Source organism: Astatotilapia calliptera, chromosome 12, assembly GCF_964374335.1.
Source record: "Astatotilapia calliptera chromosome 12, fAstCal68.1, whole genome shotgun sequence".
NCBI classification, from domain to species: domain Eukaryota; kingdom Metazoa; phylum Chordata; class Actinopteri; order Cichliformes; family Cichlidae; genus Astatotilapia; species Astatotilapia calliptera.
Window position 1 is genome coordinate 27,367,991 of NC_137433.1, and position 22,329 is coordinate 27,390,319.

The 22,329-nt window shown below is 40.0% G+C and overlaps 1 protein-coding gene across 4 annotated transcripts in view; it reads right to left on the reverse strand.

Moving 5' to 3' along the window:
• The window catches only part of sh2b3 (SH2B adaptor protein 3), a 68,110-nt gene extending 48,469 nt beyond the window's left edge, over nt 1-19,641 (reverse strand). For 2 of the 4 annotated variants that reach the window (XM_026186227.2, XM_026186222.2), the window contains exon 1: nt 19,332-19,641. The gene's annotated coding sequence lies outside the window, so the exon portion shown is untranslated. Of the gene's footprint in view, nt 1-3,228; nt 3,329-19,327 lie in introns of those variants that run through there. The other 2 variants (XM_026186225.2, XM_026186223.2) reach the window with 2 other exon arrangements.
• Nucleotides 19,642-22,329: the final 2,688 nt, after the last annotated feature.

The following is a 22,329-nucleotide window of genomic DNA, read 5'->3' on the forward strand; positions in this document are numbered from 1 at the left end:
TAATGTGGAGGGTTGTGCAAGACATGCAGCACTAAACATGGGAAATGGCACAACAGTTACAGCACATTTTGAATTGCTTCAAAGTTTAAAAACAGTTCAAACACTAAGAAAGAACATTCAAAACTCTGATTTCATCTGAGCTTGATCTGTAACCGCACAAATTGGATTACATGGGCCTGCAAAAAATCTCTGGCAATCAACCAGAGTATCCTAGAACCCTGAAAACTCAGAAGTCACACATTTCTCTTTCAGCCAAATCCGGAAGTCTGTAAATAAGCTTTTAAAGAAATCACCCCAAGCCATGATGTGCTTCCACCAGAGACCTTTTCAAAGGACAATCGGTTACCATTCAGTTAATGGGAGAAAACGCAGCGAGTGTACACATTTTAAGTAAATTTCAGGAAATTGTTTCCTACAGCAGAGGCGAGCAGAGAGAAAGGAGAAACTGCGTTCTAACCTCCACTGATATGGATGATGGCAACTCAAGTATTTTATGAATGGAAACAGTAATTAGTCAGTCAGACAGAAGGTGAATGAGGCCCTGACTGAGGAAGTACGGTTAGAAAATCTCTCAATCAGCCACGCTGCCTGTATTTTCATCCGTGTGTTTGTGTACTTACACGTGACCTATTTTAATGGTCCTTCCGTTTTTTCCCCCCCAGTGTATCACTCACGTTTTAAAACACGATACACAAACAACATGATTATTCATTAACTTAACAAACATCATAAGTGTAGTGAAAACAAAAGTGTTTATTTATTTATTTATTATACTTAAAGGGGATTTCTTTAAGTACAATTAACACGAAAAATAAATAAATCAGTGGCGTTGGTGGAGGGGGACAGGCTCATCCGGTAGAGAGCGAGGCGCATATTAATGAGCGTTTTTGACCCTATAACCTGTCTCGCAAGGGTAACCACTTCTGCCGGCTAGCCTCCACCACAACATCTGCAGGTGTGGGTGGGGGGGGCAACAAGGGGCCCAGGCAGAAGCTGACTTAATAGACAGAAAGTCGTAGCAGTCAACCAAAGGGCATTTCAGTCATATGCTGCCGAAACCAGGTTTAGTGAGAGACTCTCAAAGATATGGAGAGAAAAACAGCTGCAGACAACATCTAATAAACCTCCTGAAAGATTTTAAAAGTTTTTAGTTTCTGTTGGACAGCTCTTGTTGACCAAAGCCGCGCTTTTCATAATCTTTGCTCAAACTGAAGTAAACACCGACTGAGTTTGGACTTAATGAATGTGGCAAAATCTTAAAATTTTAAACTGATTAATCATCCAACCTTAAACATTCACACACGCAACCTCATTTTATGAGTGAGACAGTAAAGATGTGACATGTGGTAATATACTGCACTGAACTTGATGTGTTCGGGTTGCCTTGGAAGGCTTGGCCTCCTACAGTAGGGCTCTGCTACTTTTTTTTGCGTGCACTGTTTCACTTCCTTGCTTCTGTTAATGCACAGTGCTTCAGTGTTTGCTGATTAGTCTAATCCCACAGGGCTTTCTCTGTTTAAACTTGTGGCTTTTCTTATAATAATCACTAAATTGAAACTATCAAAAGCCATCTACCATTTTACTCATCAGGGCCCACAACTACATTATCAACTGTAGGTACTGCATCATTTGGTGCACGAAGAAGTTAACACGCAGCTTCTCTGTACAGTGCACACGTGTTTCAACCTGTCCACCACCGTTAAAAAACTAGTACTGTTGTAATTTAAAAGAACTCCGTGGTTAACAGCTTTAACCACACAGTTCATCAGAATAAAGGAAGGATGTATTCCTAAGTATTCAACAAGCCCTTCTCTTTTCTTTCTTTTTAAACGCCCATTTGCTGTGTGTGTGTGTGTGTGTGTGTGTGTGTGTGTGTGTGTGTGTGTGTGTGTGTGTGTGTGTGTGTGTGTGTGTGTTTATCCCTTTTTGACCTTGAGTATACTAAACAAATAGGCATAGGGGGTCAGGGAGAACACATTTTTGGGCATGTAGCATAAGGATGACATAAAAGTGTGTTGACTTGGAAGTGAGTAGCCCAGGCATGACTGGTAGCTGGAATAACTGGACACGACTTCTGTTCAGATATAGCAAGATTCAAGTGACGTTTAGAGACAGCCAATGACGGCAATGAAAGAGTCCCATTTTTGGTAGAATAAAGAAGCAGATTTGGGTCTTCTGGAAATGAAAGAAGACAAATATGACTGGACATTTAGAGTCTTTTTAGTCCTAAAACGCTGACATATTAAATTCTGAAGCAGACAGGAAGAGCCATAGATAGGATATTTAAAAAAAAAAAAAGGATGTAGCTACTGTGATATCAGCTGTGTGGACTTTTGGAGCACCCATTTTGGTACTTTGTGCGTGTTCATCTTAAGTTTTTGTTTCGATCCAGACGTGGCCATATTGGAACAAGAAGGCAGAGCTGTGGCATTATCACCTGGTGCTGGTGCAAGCTTACTTAGCAAGGTGTTAACTAAAACAGAATGTTTCCTGACTCCATCGAATGGACAGAAGACGCCCACAATGATGCCGAACTTTAAGTCTTAATACGATTTAGCCAGGAAACAGGAAAAAAGAAACTTCTGAAGGGGGGAAAACATCTGTAGAGACCATAACTGATTTTTGTGCTAAACTGTCAAAATGTTTCATTTCTGCACTAACTAAATGTGGGCATTTTACCACGAGAGTCTATGGCGACTGATTCACTTTTGGCACCTACTTCAAATAGCCATTAGTTGCCATCTGCAGTTCTTGGCACTTCTACATTGGCTTAATTTTATAACTGGAAGTTTGTGCTTGGATATAAGACACTCAAACCCACCACTGGAAGAAATACAGTCACATACACAGACATACATACAGAGGTGAATTTAAGCTTCATCTTAAAACTGCCACTTTGCATGTGTAAACACTGCAGACACATGGTGTAACTAACAGACTGTAACTAGCATACAACAACTAGTCAGATTTCTTCTTATGTGCTGCACAGTGAAGCGGTGAACACAGGTAGAATATTCACCATAACACAAACCAAAAGCAACACCTCAAGGTGCCTTTAGCAAAGAAGTCAACATGCATTATATATAAGCTGCTTCTTTTTCTGCCCTGCATGTCTTTCCATAATAAAGTGTTGAGCAACAGATGAACAGTTAGACTATAAGACGTAAACTGCAGTATCATTAACAGGAGTTTAACCTTCTAACTTCAACATGTGCCTACAGTACATACCATCTTCCTCCAGTGCTGCAGAGAAGAGTCTAATCGGCATACAGGAAGTGTGAGAGTGCTTTTGCATATGGGTGCGTGTGGGCTGTTGTGTCTCTGTGTCTGGTGGGGGGGGGTTGTCACAGACTGTGGTCCAACAGATCACAGACAACCACAAGAAACAGGGGGTGGGGGGATGGGGGGGTCGCGCTGTGGTCGGGCCAAAACATGGAGCAACGCGTCTTGTTATCTAATTTCTCTCTGTGTCCTGAGCGACAACCTTCTGAGATGAAGACTTGTAAAAGTCGTGAGGTCACATCTTAAAATAAGCGTGCCGTTTTTTCATTAGCACCATCAAACATATCAAGGGGACACGTACGTCAATGAGGCAGTGAAAAGTTGGCATCGTGAAATATTGCGTCACTAAAGTTCCTGGATGTGTCCTGTCACAACAACTAATCCCCTTCCTGTACTTTTTCAGAGCATGCTCAGTGCATGCCTCACTTTGCCCCTTCAGCTGGCCTCCCAGAAGCTTGGTTCTATCTGCCTGGCCAGCCCAGCGATGACTCAGCACTGCCTAGAGAACATACACACACACATGCACACAAAAACACAGACACACACTTCCTCTCGCCGTATCCATTGGGGTCTTGGCCGCCTCCGTTCCCAGGGTTTTCCCTTTCTTTTCATCCTCTCTGTCCTCTGAGGATCTCCAGATGTGTTTGGACTCAAACTTCCTTGACTTTTTACCTTGACGAAGAGCCATATTCAAACTGTGAGGGGAAACAAAAAGGCTAACACAGTGTTTGTGTCTCCTTTCTCTGTTCTTATCCGGGACCTCTAACCTCAGCTCAGTGTTTTGTTATTGTATTATTGCTTTCCTAGACAGCATTCGGCAGGAGACGGCAGAAAAAAAAGCCAATCCAAACACACGAAATTGCAACTGGAAAACATTTGTGCACTCCTGCCTTTTTTCCTTCCTCACCTTACTCATCACTCCCTCAAGCTCCTTCTCCTCCCCTACAATGCCCGCATTCTTCTTCTGCGAAGCACACGCACGCTCGCGATGGCACACTGATTGCTTTCTTCGTCTCTCTCGTGGGCTTTACAGAAATTTGGCACCGCTTTTTTCTCCCCCATCGACACCACAAAACAACCTGAGGAACTGCTGCACTGTGTCGAGATCAACGTCAGATTTTTTTGGCAAGAAGAAAAAAAGAGAAAAATGATCTAACCAAACAAATGCTACTGTGAAACTACTGATGCAGCAAGTCAACCACTGCTGTTTAAAAGAGCAAACAGGTAGTGACGCATACCACACAAGTCTTTAATGGACAAATGCAAAATGTCAAACAAGTGTCAAAACGCAGCAGCTAGTCACACTTGCTGACATTTAGACAAATATAAAACAATCTCTTCTGAGCATGTGACATGAGGCAAAGTCCTTCTAGAAGCAAGCCTAACCACTCAGCAGCCATCTTGAATCACCTCCACAATAACTTAGGCAGTAATTATCTATTATCTAAATTAGCTTGTAGTTGGTCAGTGAATATAAAAACTGTATCCTGACCTTGTCCTATAAAGTTAACCACACACCAGGTCAGGTTGCAAGACACCACAATGAGTCACACAGCTCTCATCTATCCCTAATACTCATGATGTACACGCTCCAGAAGTGGACATAAAAGAGTCTGATTTTAATCAAGACGGAAGGAAACAGGATGTGTGAAACACAGACATGAATCGATCTTGTTAGCGTGAGTAACCTCATGACTCAGGACTTACTGGGGAAATTCATGTGTTATATTGCGGCATTTTATTCCCACTAAATGGAAGTGCTAGCAGTATGATTTACAGTAAACAGCGTCCTGGATGTGGTCTGCAGGGAACAGAGACAACATGATCTTTTGCTCAATATTTTTTTGTTTGCACAAACATTAACACCACATGGCTCCTCTCAAAAAGAAAAGAAAAAGCTTTTTTTGGAGCAAAACCAAGAAAATAAAATCTCCCAAGACCGCGGCTTATATAACACTACAACTCATAGATAATAATCTATGCTGCTGGTGGATGTAGACTGCTATTTATATCTCACAGGCCTGGTATCAGCTCTCACACACCACTGAGTTACCCTGTTGTCCCCATTAGGGAACAGCTCGTTTGATGCAACGGACACACACATCCATGAAAGTGTTGAAGTGACCTGAGTTTTCAGGTCATGCATTCAAATTAGGAAGTAGGGGTCTGGTTCGAGAGCGCTGCAGCACCTCTAATGGCCACTAGATGCTGGATGCATAACCGAAATGCAGACTGGGTGGGAAAATGTTACAAGTCTGACAAGTGCTAAACTACCTCGTAAAATAAGATTTTAAAGGGTTTTAAAAACAAGTTTACTTAACCAATAAACTGATCTCGAGGCTCCTGTGAGTTTGTATAAGGGAGAATTTTTGAGTCCCGCTGCCAACCGAAGCTGAAATGTTTTGTCACCGGAGTCACATGGCAAAAAAAGCATAATTAAAATAATTTTAGCTTAAATGTAAAACATTTGATGTTGGTAAACGTCAAATAGCTCAATTATCTAATTTATGTTTTTAAAATTTACTTAATGGCTTGGAGTTTTAAGTGGTTTAACTCAAGTTTGCCAATGTAAAATTATCAGACCTTGCATACTGAAAAATGACAGTATTGGAAGATCCTAACAACAACAAGATGACTATATGCCAATGAGTTCTCTGAAACAGTATCAATTTAATTTCAGCAGATTCTGTACATCTCGGAGTTGTTGGGTTTTTTCATGCTAAAAGTACTCAGCACTCCTGACAATACTCAGCTCAGTCCTTGATAGTACCAAAAAGGCACAGCCTCAGCAGCTCTGACACTGGTTACTGAACAGGTGCAGGCATAAATACTCAGAGAGCAGCAGCATTAACTTGTCCTTCATTGCTGTTCCACACTTGTTGTGACATTCGGTCAGTGTGTTGCTCGACCGTCTTTCCACTGTTACTGGACAGCTGGTTAAGCTAGGAAGAGGTGCACAGCGTGGAAAAGATGACTAGCACCTTGTTATGTTGCTACAGCTGTTTTTGCCACTGTAAACAACTGGAAAAAGCACGCCAGACTCAGGAAAAATAGACAAGACTTTGCAGATTTATGGAGATTACATTTGGATGTTTCAAAGCATAGCATTTTTCATAATGTAGTCTTCTTTTCCAGCTACTAAACTACCATTAAACTGGTCCAGGAAGGCTATTGGTGTTGCACTTTTCTCCTTATGAAAGTAAGGGGTCAGCAACCTCCAGTCACTAAAGGAAATATATGTATTCCCCAACAGGTGGCTGTTTCTAGGTGAAACTGGTCACAAAGAGGATGCTATACCAAAAACCTCAATGTGATAGTTTTGGCTGCAGATTTCTACAGTCGCCCATAGTTTGCATGATGCCAACTTGATCCAAGTTTGATTTTGAAGGCAACCGGTCTTGTTCTCAATTTACATCACACTCCTCACAGTTTTAACATCACTTGGCAAACATGTTCGCAAACAAGTCAGCATCTTCCATGCAAACTATGGACACCCACAACAATCTGCTGGCAAGCAGCTTGGTTTCAAGCAGGTTTTCAGCGCAGTGCTTTTTATTTGTTTTTGTTTCTAATGTCTCTGTAAAGCACTTTGAATCACCTTGTTGTTGAATTGTGCTATACAAATAAACTTGCCTTGCCTTGCAGTACCACACAGGCAGCAATCACCAGCAATCACTTGCCATTCAACTGAGGAATACACATTTTCCAGAGTGACCTGTGGTTTTCAGGGGATCACCAGTCATTAGGCATGTGTGGCCGGGGCTTGTCAAAACCTATAGTCATGTAAACAATATCGCCTAAATAATCAACTAGCCAACTCTATGATTATAGCTCTACTAATCAGCAAATCATTTTAAAATAAAAAATGTTTATAAAAAATTCCAAATTCACTGAATTCACAGTGGAAATCAAGCGAACTTTCCCTAAAGAGCAAGCTGTGAAGAAATTGTAAACTATAAGAATAAAAAGATAAATATGAGAAACTAACGACAGCAGAAGTGGAATTGAACTCCTTTGCACAAAGACAGGAAGAAGATGCAACCACAGGCGCAATAAACATTAGTTACTACTTGACTGCTACACATCAGCTCCAACACTGCACTCCCGCCAGACCCTCCAGACATGACATCACAGACACTACCTCCATGTTTTTTCAGACACACTTAAACATGAATAGATATCAGATTGTTGGGCGATGAGCTAAACTGTTTGCTCTTGCTCTAAAACACACAAACATACAGATGTGTGAGCAACTGGTCTGGGAATGTGTGTACATGTACACCTCTATGTGCTGATTAGTTGTACATTATTGCAAAAAATAGGATGCAGTCCTAACTGTCACGCTCATTAAGTAAAATGCAATTTACAGCGAACCACATCCGTCCGACCTTTATATAGCCCGAGCCTTATTACCGACATCAGCCGGATCCAATCTATTGCTTATGACTCAATTAATATGCATGGCATAGAGGCTCACAGAGACATCAAACACTCGGCGTTTCCTGTAAAAACTGCAGTGGAAAATTTATATAAATCACACACACAAAAACCTAAAGCCAAAAAATAAAAAAAACAACACAGCAACATGTGCATCCAAGGAACTCGGGTCAAAAACAGATTTTATTACCTCTGAATTTTCACTCCCTGAATCATTGAATGAATCAGAGATACGGATAAACTTATAAAGCAGGGGCACAGTAAGTGATTGTAAGAGGGGGGAGAAGGCAATAAAGCAGTGAGAAAAGGAAGAGGAGGAGGAACAACAGTCACAAGGACAGAGAGAAAGACAGATGGGCGGATAATGAGAGGCCAGGCAGGAAGTGAGAATAACAAGCAGGAGAAAGCTGAGAGGAGAGGAGACGGCGCCAGGTTTGTGGATGAAGGTCCAGGTGGCAGAGCACAAGAGGAAAGGAGACCAAAGGATCACTGCTCTGCTCTGCCTGGGCAGCAATCACAGCAACAGGAAGCCCTGCCCTGGCAAGCAGCAAACAGTGCACACATGCAAAGACGCCGTGCATGTACACTCACATGCACACCAACGTGCTGCCTTACGTGAGGAGAGAACTAGAATATCAAGTACAAGTGTTACTTAAAATATTTAACTGTGAGCATGATGAATACACATTTGTGGTGAAAGCTGCAAGTGAAAAAAAACAAACAAGTGGTTCTGGGAACTTTTCTGCTTTCGTATTTTAAGGCTAAATCGCAGTACACAATACACATCATGATATTTTAGAATAACCTCTAAATTATTTTATAAATGTTCGATTTATCTACTCTGATACATACACTACACTGATTACTTAATAATGACCTAATATGTTAAATTTAAAGGTACAGTGTGTAAAATCTCACCACTAGATGTCAGTAGATTGCAGACTGCCATCAACTGTATCCTGTTTTGTTATTGATCCTGTTTTTGCCGCTATTAGCAACACCAGTCTTTGGAATTAGGGGTGAGTTTTGATTATCGATTTATCGATTAAAATCGATTCTAGCTTGGATAACGTGATATCGATTCATTAAAATCCTGAATCAATTTTTTAATATAAATTTATTTTGCCCGAAACGCCAGAATCTCAGGTTAAACCTCACAAAATTTCAACAACCACCAAACAGCTAAAACAGTAAATGAGAGCAGGTACACGGATTCTTCACAAAGATGCAAACACAAAGCGCTGACCCGCCGACAGATCAGAATCAGCGAAATGTCGCCTTTCTCACCCAATGGCACGGACACGGTCGGGGCCGAAACCCGACAGCTCGCTGATTCTGATGTTTCGGCGGGTGCGCGCTTTGTGTTTATGTCGTTTTTGCGCTGATTCTGAAGCTGCAGGTTTGATCTCTCTCCAAACAATATTGACTGAAAACGCTTAGCTGTGTCGCTGATAAACCCTCTGTAAGTTTGCTCTGCTTCATGCTTCAACAGCATCAGGTAATGTTCATATGCTGATTAACGGTTTCCTTCTGTTTTTGATGTACTGCAGAATATTTTTTATAAAAGCCCAGGCCTGGAAAATCGCCTTCATGTTTTTCTGTGTTTTATCCTCAGTTACTTTGACACAAAGGCATCTGCTGTGATGCTTAGACCTTTGATAAAGTCTCGCAAGTGTCAGCTTTCTTTTTATAGATATAAAAATATGGAAATGTACTGATACGTGATCAGAATTATAATATTTCTGACTGTCTGAGGCAAAATTTCCCCGATTCAAATCAAATCGAACTGAATCGAATCGTGGATCGAATCGATTCGGGACCTTGTTAATCGGAATTGAATCAATTCTAGAAATCAGTGACGACACCCAGCCCTATTTGGAATGGAGCTAAGGTCATTGGACTTGGACACTTAGCGAATAAACTGTCATATAATCAATCTATTTATCAAAGGGAAAGTGTCATTTTTAGGACACCTAAGCCTAACATTAGCCAGCATAATGTTAGCTTATAACCATCTGTTAATGATCGGTTGTGAGCCAACTCCTGAGAAGGAGAATAACCAAAAATAACTATCAAAAAATAACTAGGCATGCTTACGCACGTTTTCGTCTCTTCGCCACTACATAATGTATTTTAATAATTATAATTCCCCAAAACAGCTCCTCAGATACCCTAAAGAGTATGAAATATATGATGTATAAAAAGCATCCCACTAAACTCATTTACTTCTAAGCCATTACAAACTCCTGCACAACCCTACAAGTTTTAAAGAAGTTTAAAAACAACAGCTAAGTTGTGATTTCAGCTATAGGGTATTTCTAACTTAGACTAAGAGGGTGGATGATATGCGAAAGTGGCTGATGCTAATTTGGCATATGATCTTCTTTTCAGAGAAATGGCGCAGACAGTGTCATTAAATAAATATATAATTAAGTGCAATTCAAGCATCCTCTCTCCACAAGAACAAAGCAAAACCGAGATCATTTGTGACACAGCTAAGGTTCATCATAGCCTGCACGATGCACCTTGGAGGTGCAGATTTATGCACTGGACCTTCAGCTTAGAGTTGCATGGGGGTTTTTTTATCCACATGCACACAAAAAATCATATGATCACATCAGCTAAGCTAAAACTGTTGAGAGAAAAACTGTAAGTCAGATCATAATTCAGCACCGAAAGCTTGTGACATGATCATTTGGTCAGATATACGAGAGCACACAAAAAGCCAAATTAGCTACAAAATGTTCCCGCTGAAGAACAGCTGGTAATTTTAGCTCTTATCAACATGATATTAATGGGAGGAAATGGGTCGGCTTTTATCGGCTTCTGAGATAAAAATAAACCGAGTCACAATATGAAACTGAAAAGATGTGAAATCGCTAATTGTTTTTTTGCCATCACTCCACTGAGACACGTCGTCACTAGTGATCTTAGTATTATGATTACTTATTTTTGCTATGTTTTAACACTGTTGCTATAGATGGGAGAGTGAGAACGGCGAGAATAAACGGTCATTACAATCCCATTTTAAGCAGCAGCAATCACGTTAGCAGCCTGATACAGAAACTGCTTTGGTCTCTATAGCTTATTTCTCTTTAATAACTGTAGAGTGGATGAATAAAACCATTTAGATTTTGACTGCCTTGATTGACAAGTATACCAACAGAGACCATTATAACCAGTAGCTGTCTACTAATTAGTCTTCATTCAAATCCTCTCAACCATGCCTTTTTGAGCATATTAAGTTAATTTTTTTAGAACATGTGGGCACCACTGAGTGAAAGTTCAATTTTATCTTTTTTTTAGTACTTTCAGATTTTAGATACAACTAACCAAGTTTTCTACTGTTAGCTGTTAAGTTAGTGACAAGACAAACTGGCAGTAACCAATAACCTAAACTAAATACTTTAAAACGAGGAATCAAGAAATTAATAGGTACTGCTTCAGTGGCTGCCTCCATCCAGTCTTTGTTAATGTTTGTTTATAATGGAGCACTGTAACAAAAAATAATTTCCCTTAGGGATCAATAAAGTATTCTGATTCTGATCTTTTATGTATAGTCTACGATACGAACTAGCAAATTTATACTTTCATAACTTCTCTAGTTTGATCGGTAAACTAAGAAAAAATATCGCCATGCCTGTGAAGAGTCTGCTTCATGGCTGTAAGTGTACATAAAGTTAATAAATGTCCCACCAAGTTTGATCAACAACATCCATAAAAAACAAAAAAGCCGACATGAATAAAAATCCACATACCACTACTATCCAAGTCTGTTTTCAAGAGAAAAGGGTCCAGGAATTCGCTCTAATACAGCCACCATTCAATATTGTTTTGACAAGCACAACTGCCTGCTGTACTGATAGGCAACATACCAGTTAACACAAACCGACACCATGTGACCTTTTTTCCATTCCTTTCACTTCATGTTTTATACTTGAATGCAACAAGCTGCTCTGCATCACGCCAAAGTGGCACGGCCTGACATCAGCTACCCGCAACGAGCTGCGTTGAGGCCGATTGATCAGGTGCATAAAAGCAGAGGCCGACATGAAAAAGACATACAGTCGCAGGGTTGGGATTGGCTGAGGCTTACTGTTCCTGTTTGTGTGAAGTGAGATGTGAAAGAGCTTTGATAATACATAGAGCAGAAAGCGAGACGCACACAGCTTACATAATTGAAGAACATATTGTAAAGGAGGAAGTAGCGCTGAAACATGAGATAACTTTGGGCTTAACTTCCCATAGCCCGAGGAAAGCATCAGCTGATTCAAAGGTATAACACGAGGGGAGGCGGCGATTGCAACTACTAGGCACAGCCAGAGCCCAGTGGTGTTGTTATACAAGTTTAATCTGGATATCACAAAGACATGGATAAGCTTTGGCTCTGTAATCCCTGTTCCAAACACTAACTTGTTGCTCTGTGAGAATGAGCAGGAAACCTTTTGTCTAACACATGTCAAAGGAAAACAATTCGGATGTAGCCATATTACTCACAAAGAAGCTACGGAGTAAGAGCAGGGGTGTAACAGTACTGAAACTGAGACTGAAATCACACTACAAAGATCTGCAAATCTGGACTTGCCATGCCATAAGATTGAAAGTGTTAAAATATTCCTATATTAGAAAATATGTTGACCAGCCATCTATCCCACATGGTGATAGAAGTCCTTCAAGTTTCCCGAAAATGCACTTTTTCAGGTTTCCTTCATTGAATTATCAGAAATAAGGTCAAACATCCAGGATTGCCAGTGCTTGTTTCTTTTATTTTGTATCATCATCATCAAATTGGTGCAGTTTTTATATCTCATCTTTTATATCTCAACAGACAGATGCTTAAATTTATGCTCAAAAATTTGATTTTGGCTTTAAATTCTGAAAACGTGTTTCTTCAGACCTGAAGATTTCTTTATCGGTGTGTTTTAAATTTATGTCCTTATAAAGACTCAAAAATGCTGAAAAAATAGGAACGATTAAATAGCACTAAATGTAAACCCAATTCCACGTGCTTCAGTGTTGGCCAGTACGTCGGCTGTACTGATATACTCTTTATAATGTCAAGCGCGATATGAATTTTTCAAATACCACTACAGTGCTGAACAGATAACATACCCACTGTGGCTTTCAAGTGGTTTAAATGTACTTACTAGAGGCCACAAGAAATGGTGATGGGGCCTAGAATAAACTGATCAGTCTTCCAAAAGCTAAAATACCTCACACTGATGCTCCAGGAGAATCAGAAGGAAATATCTTGTAAAAAAAAAATCTCCGCGTTAGATGTGGAGTGAAAGCAGGGGGTGTAACAGTTGTGAAACCGAGACCAAAATCAGTCAAACGTCTGCCCGTGTGGAGCCTGCTTTAATCATACTAGTCGCAAATGAGGAGTTTAATTTTTATCTGTGACCCGATCAGAAATCACATGATCAGGCCTCTGGCAAAAATAATTTTTATCAGTCTTCTTTTGAAAGAAAAAAACTAACAAAACCTAAAGCTGTAATCTAAAACCGCTGTTTCTGAGAATTGTTACACCAAATCAGACCTTTACCGGACCTGATTGTAATGAAGTGTTTGCCTGTAACACAGACCTCATTGTGTGTTGTGTTTTGTCAGCTTTGAGGCCTGTACTGTCTGTGATGCCTGTCATTTGCTGCTGACTTCATTCCCTCCTCACATGTCAAATCCACACAATCAAAGCAAAGTCATAACTTGCCTCTCTCTTTTTTCTTTTGCCTGTTGCTACACGAGCCCTATAGTTTAGTATTTCCTTCACATGCCAGGGTCAGGATAATGACAGACTGCAGATTGTGTAAAGATGTTTTGTATTAGTCATTGGTAGGATGTCGGACAGCTGGAAGGATGTGTATTAGTCAGGATACATAATATCATCATATTAACTGTTTCATTTAAGCTAAAACCCCAGTTTTGTTTTCCAGTGCTCAACGTGGATTACTCCTGCACACAGTCTGAATTCCTTCTTATCATCATAGACCCAGCCTTTGCTTTTCCTACTTTCCCAACCTGCCTCCCTGTCTCAGTTCCCACCACAGGAAATAGGCAGAAAGTGGCTGGACTTTATTTCTGTGTCTTAAGAATAGCAGCATTGTGTTATTGTTGTCGGAATGCAGAGGCCTGAGCCCCCCCCCCCTTAAGTAATAGCAATTTGCCCATATGTAGTGTATAGCAAGAAACAGTGTACCCAGTACAAAAGACAAGTCTTGACCACTGTTTTTATCCCCTCTTGATTTCTCCAGCTCTGTGATGCAGACTAATGCAAACATAGAAGGGAACAAGAGAATATCCACCACTGATGTGTCACAAATCTGTTGCATTTCTGCGTCATCACAGGATAAATGATACACTCCTGACTTTTAATATTTAATTATTATTTTCCCTAAAGCTACACAAATGAGTCACAATATCAAAAAACACTGACAGGTGGGTTGATCATCTTGTTACAAAGCAATGTTCTGCTGACATTCATATGGATATTACTTTTGACACTCAGCTCCAATAGAGAACCAAAACTGCCAATCAATAAATAAACAGATGTATGAATAATTACAAAGACCAGTGGCCAGACTCACTCACAACAAAAATGGCTGCCTGCAATCCAAACAGATCACTGAAGAACTGAGCCCCTACTCACACAGGTCGAAAACCGAGCCAAAACTTTACCTCTGACCTTTTGGGTACAAAATATCCCCACATTATCAAGAGATATTCAAATTTTGGTCTAATTAGCTTAGAAATTGTTGGCCAAGAACAAATGAGAGTGTTTTTTTTTTACCGTTAAACACAAAAATCAGTTCACTGTTGAATTTAAAAACAGCTTCTCAGCTCGACTGTCACCGAAAGCTCGACCTCAACTTCTTACTGGAAGGTAAGGGATCAAAAGCTTAGTTTCAGAAAAGTTGATGACACAATCCTTGACTCAGCTACTCACCACTAAAACTGAGTCAAATCAAAACAATTCAGTCGATTCACACATTCACGACTCAAAACTCCACATACATGTCTGTCTGAAATCCACAAGCACTTTATGAATGAGTCACATGATTGTTCTGATTCACTTTGCCAATATTTAAGAGGTGCAATACTCCATCACTGTGTTGAGTTGTTGTTGGGATTTGGCTGAGACATAATTGACTCCATCATTCACTCAGATCAGCAGTGAATCATCTGCAGGCATCTGACTTCCCGGAAGGCTAGTCTAAACCTTTCTACGTTGGGGCTTATAAGGAGCGAACAGAGTTTCTGTGTTAGGCCTTACAAAGTGCCTCTTTTTGGCACAAAGACATTTCCCAAGAATCCTGTTTTTCTGCACTGATAGCAAATTATGTGCTTGTGATGGGACTTGCTGCAAACTGGACATTTTGTGTGAGAAATGTAATCCTACTTTCACTTCAGCTGAGACACGACTCGTATTTCTGCTAAATAGAAAAACACAGCTCTGTCTGACATGCAAGGGCAGAAAATTCTCACATTTGCAATACTACAACCATGAAGTACTTAGCATTTTTGTAAAAAAATTAAACAACAACAAAAGAATAGCACAGTTTAAATGCAGCGAACAACTCCAGCTCTGCACCACGCAGCCAAGGAATCTGGAAAAACTTGTCATGACGGGCAGTGTTTCTTTGGACAACTTGAAAACAAAACAAACTCTTGACCCCATCATACACCTTCACTGTGTGCAACCACCCACACACACATATCCATCAATGTCCAGCAAATGCCGAGCCTGCAAGCGCACACATGCTTTTAAGTGAGATCCTTATGCTGCTGCAGCTAAATCAAGACTATAATCAACATTCTTCCAACAACAAGAACAAGGGTGCATTGGAGTAAAACACACACCCACACACACACTCTCTAATTATTGCTGTTTTGGAAAAAACACAGGCACGCATGCGTATCCCCTCTCTAACACTTGCACAAACGTGTTCACACACAGGCAAGTACTTAACCCTAGTGAACGCCTTATATGAATATGTTTGTGTGTGTCTGTGGTGAGAATCCACAGTTAAAGCTAAAATTTTAGGACTCAGATGCCAAAAGCTGTGCAAGTCATATCACATAAACACACACCAACAGCTCAATAATGTCCGGGTTATTGTAGAAAGTCTGTTATGACCAGAAAATAGCCTTCTTTCCTTCCCCTTTTTTTGGTCCTAATTTGTTTCTTCTTTATTTCTCAGTCAACTCCCAGCTCCCTGCCAAATTATCTCCCATGGCTCTCCTCTCTCTTTTGCCGCCTCCTCCCTCTTCCCCACTGAGGCCACTGTGGGTCAGACCTCTCTCGTGGTCTCATCAGTGGATTTCTTAGAACCCCTGGGGGAAGCGGAAAAGCTGACTCTGATAACATCTCAGTTCAAGACATCGAACCATGACAGTGTCTGATCCGCATCTGATAGCCAAAGCTTCAGAGTTCACTCCTCTCACTTGTTTCTGGATGCACAACTGGTTCAAAAAACAAAAAAAGTAAAAATGATCACGATTAAGCTGCACTCCTTTCTTTCACAGCTTCCAGGATATTAATGTGCTGTATTGCATAAAATCCCCAACCAAGTAATCATATCAAGTTGGAAAAAATCTTGTTATAATCATGCTGAAAAGAGTCATGCTCCTCTCTAGAGAGACTCCAAGATACTCTGGTGGTGAAAAAATGATGGCAGAATTGCTAGGATGAGCCACAGAATTCAGGTTTATTATTTATTTTTATGTTTGAATGCTTACGTGCGTACACCACACCGCCTCTTTAGTCCACGGGTGTTAAACATGCACCACCAGGAGCCACTGCATGGCTTTGTGAAAACTGAAAACAAAATGCACTGCTAATCCTGGATCGCACAGGAATGAAAATGTACAGAAAGCCAAAAGGATTTTAAGATCTAACCAGGCTGTCGGATTAATAAAAGTCATAAAACACTAATGCTGTTTAGTTACAACAACACCACATGTGAAGGTTTTGTTCCTTCTATAGCTCCACTCTGATTAGTAAATTGCAATGAGAGCAAATGCACTACATGAATGCCAAAGGTCAGGCATAATGTTCAACTCGAGCTCATTTTTAATGGCATGTCTCTGTTAGAATATACTTGTGATTGTATATTCAGTTTTTTCTTCCCTTTCTTCCTTTGCATTGATACGGTTTTACGGGCATAGCCCACTTGAGATCAAATTGGGTTGCATGTGGCCTATAAGTGTGACACCCCCACTTTAGCCATACCACAAAGAGCAAAAGAGAAGTGAAGACAGAACCAATGCATCCATGCATCAGAAATCAAGAAAATCTGTGGGGAAGTAAAAGGGTTTTTTTCTGAGAAATAACAGTTTCACTTGAGACTACACAAGCCAAACAGGAATCTGGAAGTGCTGCAAACCTGTAAAAAGATTACAGATAGGCTTTAGTCTGTGGAGGGTTTTCACCAGCTTATAACAATGACGACCAAGACTGAAGAATTTTTTAGGATGTATTTTCAAACAAAAGATACTATCACAACAGACAAAAGAGTTAACTTGTGGTTAAACTACAAAAAAAGGAATATTTCATGACTCAATACAGTTTCACCTTCTGATGCAATCAGTTCGGTCATTTTAGTTTGTGTCTGATATGGTTCACTGTTTTCCAGCTGGTATGGCCTACATTACATTCTCTTCATGCTGGAAGCAGGAACTAAAGTCCTTGCTGTCTCTCTTTCGCCTTTCTAATTCATTAATTTCTGCACAGAAGACGTAGCCATGGCTGCACCTACATCGCTCACCATCGCTCTTTATCCCACACTGTAAGTTATGGTGACTGAATAGCGCTCCCTTAACCCAATGCACCGTTAAATATTCTCCTGGCTTTGCAGGCCTGTCTGGCATAAACCACGTCAGGTTGGCTCGACAGAGTTAAAATTATCAGCCAAAGAAACTATATACAAAGCCGTGTTACTTTACCACCCAAGAGGGATATTTTTTGCCTCTGTGGCTCAAGGTGTGACTGTTGCATCGAAATGACTCAGTCGTCAAAGTATGCAGACCTCACAAGGTAAATATGTACCCTGCAGGTAAGCTTCAGCACCTGTTAATATCACACAGATCACACACGGGCAAAAGTAAAATAACATAACCACCGAAAAATGTAGAAGAGGCAGAATTATGCAAAGAAAATGTTAACGTGAATGACAGCTCATTATTACCTCCAATATAATGTTGTAATTATATTGTGACCCAAACAGTGGTGCATGTAATGGGCCTTCTAATTTTACTGAAGTCAGCATGTCTTTATGCTATTTTACCCATTTGATGGCGATTAAGGATGGCAAAACATATCTGGTGGTCATGAAAATGTTTTAAATAAAAAATGCATTTAAGCCTTGATGTGGTACTCCCCAAGTTATATCACAACAAAACAAACCCCAATTGAGTGTTAATACATTGGTATTAACATGTTTAGCAGCCTCTGGTGTTTTTTGTTTTCATCTGAACCATAACCCCAATATTTTCCAAAAAGCATCTTAGAATGTAGTTTTCCATCTGCTCTTTACTACACATTTTTTGGTCAGAGGATTTCAGCAACCACCACAGCTAGTGAAGCTTTTACTTTGAAGGATCATGCTCCTGTAGTACACACACAGACCAACGTTGCCACATAAAGCACTCCACATTCACACACCTTGAACTGAACCATCACAACTAAAGGCACAACACGCCTTCACCTTCCCAAAAGTACCTTCATTTCAAAGCTCTAAAAGCTGGAATCGGTGCAAACAAAGACACACACACACACACACACACACACACAAACAGCCATGAGCCAGAAATAGACCTGAATTCCTTCCAACACACACACACACCAAAATGAGTACTTTGATTTACTCTCTCTCACACACACAGACACACACTCACACAGCACTGGACTCTCAAACCAAGTGGCTTCTCCCCACTAGTTTCTAATCTCCATCCAGCAGTCATGAATAGGCGCAAACTAAATTTCAGATGCACGTTTTTAACACGGTATTTTTTTAAAGCGTACTTTATCAGTGCCTGTCTCTGTATTTAAATACCTGACACGAATCCCTAAAATCAAGGGTCAGTGGGATTAGTATTGCGTCATCACCATGGCGACCACTGCTGAGTAAATTTGCGCCAAAGCCTTAAACAATTTTTTGAGTGACATAAATTCACTCGAGTTAGTTACAAACTTGCCAACTGCACATTTCCATGTGTGTATATTGTGACAGCTGTGCTCGCTGAGACAGAAGAAGCTGTTCTGTGGTTTGACAGGACCAAGTTAATTTCTAGTTAAAAGAAAAAAAAAAACACTTTAGGGGCAAAAGGGAAAAAAATTAAAGGAAAATCTGCGCCAGCACCGCCTGCATGCAACCAACTCGGGAAGCTACTCCTGCAGACCCTTTAAACTATACACAACCACGTTTTTTTGTTTTTTTTTTACATTTCTTTTTTCCGACCTTGAAGAAAAAATGTTCACATGGCTGCTGCATATTTTGGGATTAGTCGCCAAGCGGCTACATTTAATAAAGAAAGAAAGAAAAGTTTAGCAATGCTAAGAAGAGAGTGTGGGAGAGGGAGGGGGGGGGTGAAAGTTACTGCCACAACATACTCACGTTCTCCGTTATCTCGGATGGGCACCCACCGCAGCACGACGACTAACCAACAAGTTGGACTTCGCATAACGGAAATGTGTTGTGCATTAAAGTAAGTCTAAACGACGTCAGTGAAGAGCAACGTGAAGTGGACACCGGAGGAGAAGCCGTGCGATAAAAAGTCCTTCGCTTTCTCCCTCATTGTGACTGCATGCGACTGGTCCTCCGCAAAAGGGGGGAAAAAGAGAGAGGAAGAAAACTTTCAGCCACGAACTTGACGCGGAAAAAAATGGTTAGCCCTCGTTTCCGTCAAAAAAAAAAAGAAAAAAAAGTGTGGCGGTCCAGTGAGCTTTCGCGATTAAACTTACTTCCGCATTTGTATTTTCAAAATAAGACTTTCTATCTTAAGGAGGCAATATCCGAATTGTAACACCGTTATTACAGTAGACTAAAACAAAAGTAAAATATTGCGTGGAAAATATTTTACTTAAATTAAATAAGAATTAAAAATGAGTTTCTTTTATAAAGACAAACAAACTGTATGCTTACAAAGCTCATTAGAATAAAAACCACCAAGGTAATGTGCTTAGTTTTAGCGTTTGCTTTTTTCATGTTCATTGAGACTGCAATGTCTACATGATGAGAAGTGTTTGCATTGTAATAGACTGACAAATGCCACCCCAATTAAAAAATAAACACCAAAAGTAACACTGAAACTAATAAAAACTGAACTGAAACAGAACATTTTCCAACAATAAAAACTAAACTGAAATGAGCAGATCCACACAGGAAAGGAACTGAAACTAAACCTAAATGAAAATAAAAATTCAAAGTGAAATGTAATGTACTTTTCTTGTCTTACTGCTCTGTAAAAACAATTTTTTAACCGTACATTTACAAGTCACCTTTTCTGCCTTACATGGCGAAATTAGAATGACCAATAAGTCTATAATGCATGTCTTTGGACTGTGAGAGGAAGGTGGAGTAGAGGAGGAGGCCCAGTGTGTACTGTAAAGCTGCAAGGAGTAGAGGTAGTGAAGGTGCATGACTTTAAATACCTGGGGTCAACCATCGAAAGCAACGGACAGTGCACAAGAGAAGTGAAGAAGAGAGTGCAGGCCCAGAGACGAGTGTCGGATGTGATTTGAGATAATTACAGCAAGAGTGAAAGGGAAGGTTTACAGGATGTTGGTGAGACCTGCTATGATCTATGGTTTAGAGATGGTGGCACAAACAAAAAGACAGGAGGCTGAGCTGGAGGGGGCAGAGTGGAAGATGTTTACATGTTTGTTGGGAGTGGCCAAGTTAGACGGGATTAGAAATGAGTACATCAGAGGGACGGCTTGAGCGGTTTTAGGACAAAGTTAGTGAGATGGTCTGGACTTGTGTAGAAGAGAGAGACTGGATATACTGGACAAAAGATGTTGATCACAGAGGAGGCTCATGGATGTAGTGAAGGAGAACAGTGCAGATGGTGTGAATCCTATGGATAGGGTCAGCTGGAGCCAGACCATCCACTGTGGTGACCCCTAAAGGAAGCAGCCAAAAGAAAGAGTAGAATTAAATTGTTTTATTCAAATAGATGGCCATTGAGATTGAGATCTTCTTTTCAACAAAGGGCATACAGTTTAAGAGCACAAAGTCACAATGACACAGTATACACGCTCAGAAATGAAAAAAGCTATGTACAAGAGGTCCCTTTAGGGGTTGCCAAAGCAACCCTAAAGGGACTTGTTGTAAATGAGAAGACAGAAGGAAAAAGAAAAAGTACAAGAGTAGTTGCAGATACACAAATATAACATTTTAAAATGCTCCAATGGAATCAGATAACTTCATAGTTTTTTGTTTTTTTTTTAGCTTGTTCCATCTGTGTGCAGGAAAGTATTCAAATGTAGTTCTTCCATAGTTTGCTGTGGGTAAAAGGTACAGCCAAGGTAACAATGTCCTGTGAGCTGACATTTAAAGTCCTATGTTTAAATTCAGGCAAAGAGCAGAGATAACCAGGCGATCTTTGTGGAGTCTTGCAAATAAACCCCATACAGTGCTGTTTAAGATCTCTAGTACAAGATGAGAACAGGACCCTCTGTGATGAAATAGTGATACATGAAATCAACATAAACCACACCTTACTTTTTTCTTCTGTTTTGTATTTCTAATGAACTTTCCTTTATATTTTCCTTTCAGTTTGTTTCCACAGTTCACTTTTACTTCATTTTTCATTAGTTTCAGATTCAGTCTTTTTAATTCTTATAATATGTTGGGTGTTTCTAGTAAGTAGACTATTACAAAACAAACGTCACATTGTGATGGCAGTTAACATGAAATCATGAAGAAATGTGGGGCTTGTTGACAAATTTGACCAAAATTACACAGATGAAAACTTGGGACATTTCCTGTTTGATTTATGTATTTATTTATTGTTAGTGTGTTTTATGAGAGTGCTTTACTTTGTTTTTATTGGTTTTCAGAGTCAAGGTTTCATTTTTATTTGAGTCAACTGAAATTCTATCACGCCTACTTTTAGTTTTCAGTTGTCTTTTTGCTATCAATATCCTCACTTTGCATGCAACATGGCCCCTGTTCACATTATAGTAATTATTTATCGTCACCTTAGATCGTGTTATTATTAATTATACACGTGGCAAGTATTAAACAGCTGACTGCATTTAGCAAATGCTCTGTTTAAATGCAGAATTTATTAAAAATACAGTAACTGAATGTGCTCATCTAATTCTATTTGCAAACTGCAGCTGTCAGATATTTTCCTGTGACATGCATGTGGCGCAAGACAAGCATAAAACAGCATGAAATCAGTCTCTTAATTGTACAGCTCAGTGCACACCAACTAAATTACTTACAGCCACTTTTCACTGGCACTGTGCTCGACATGATACAATCAAATATGAACCTATTTAGGAATATGCACCAAATATTGAAACAAGGCACAATCTGCCTGAAAACACGCATGTCATTTAATTTATTGTCATCCTGTATTACTGCATATTCACAAAAAATATGA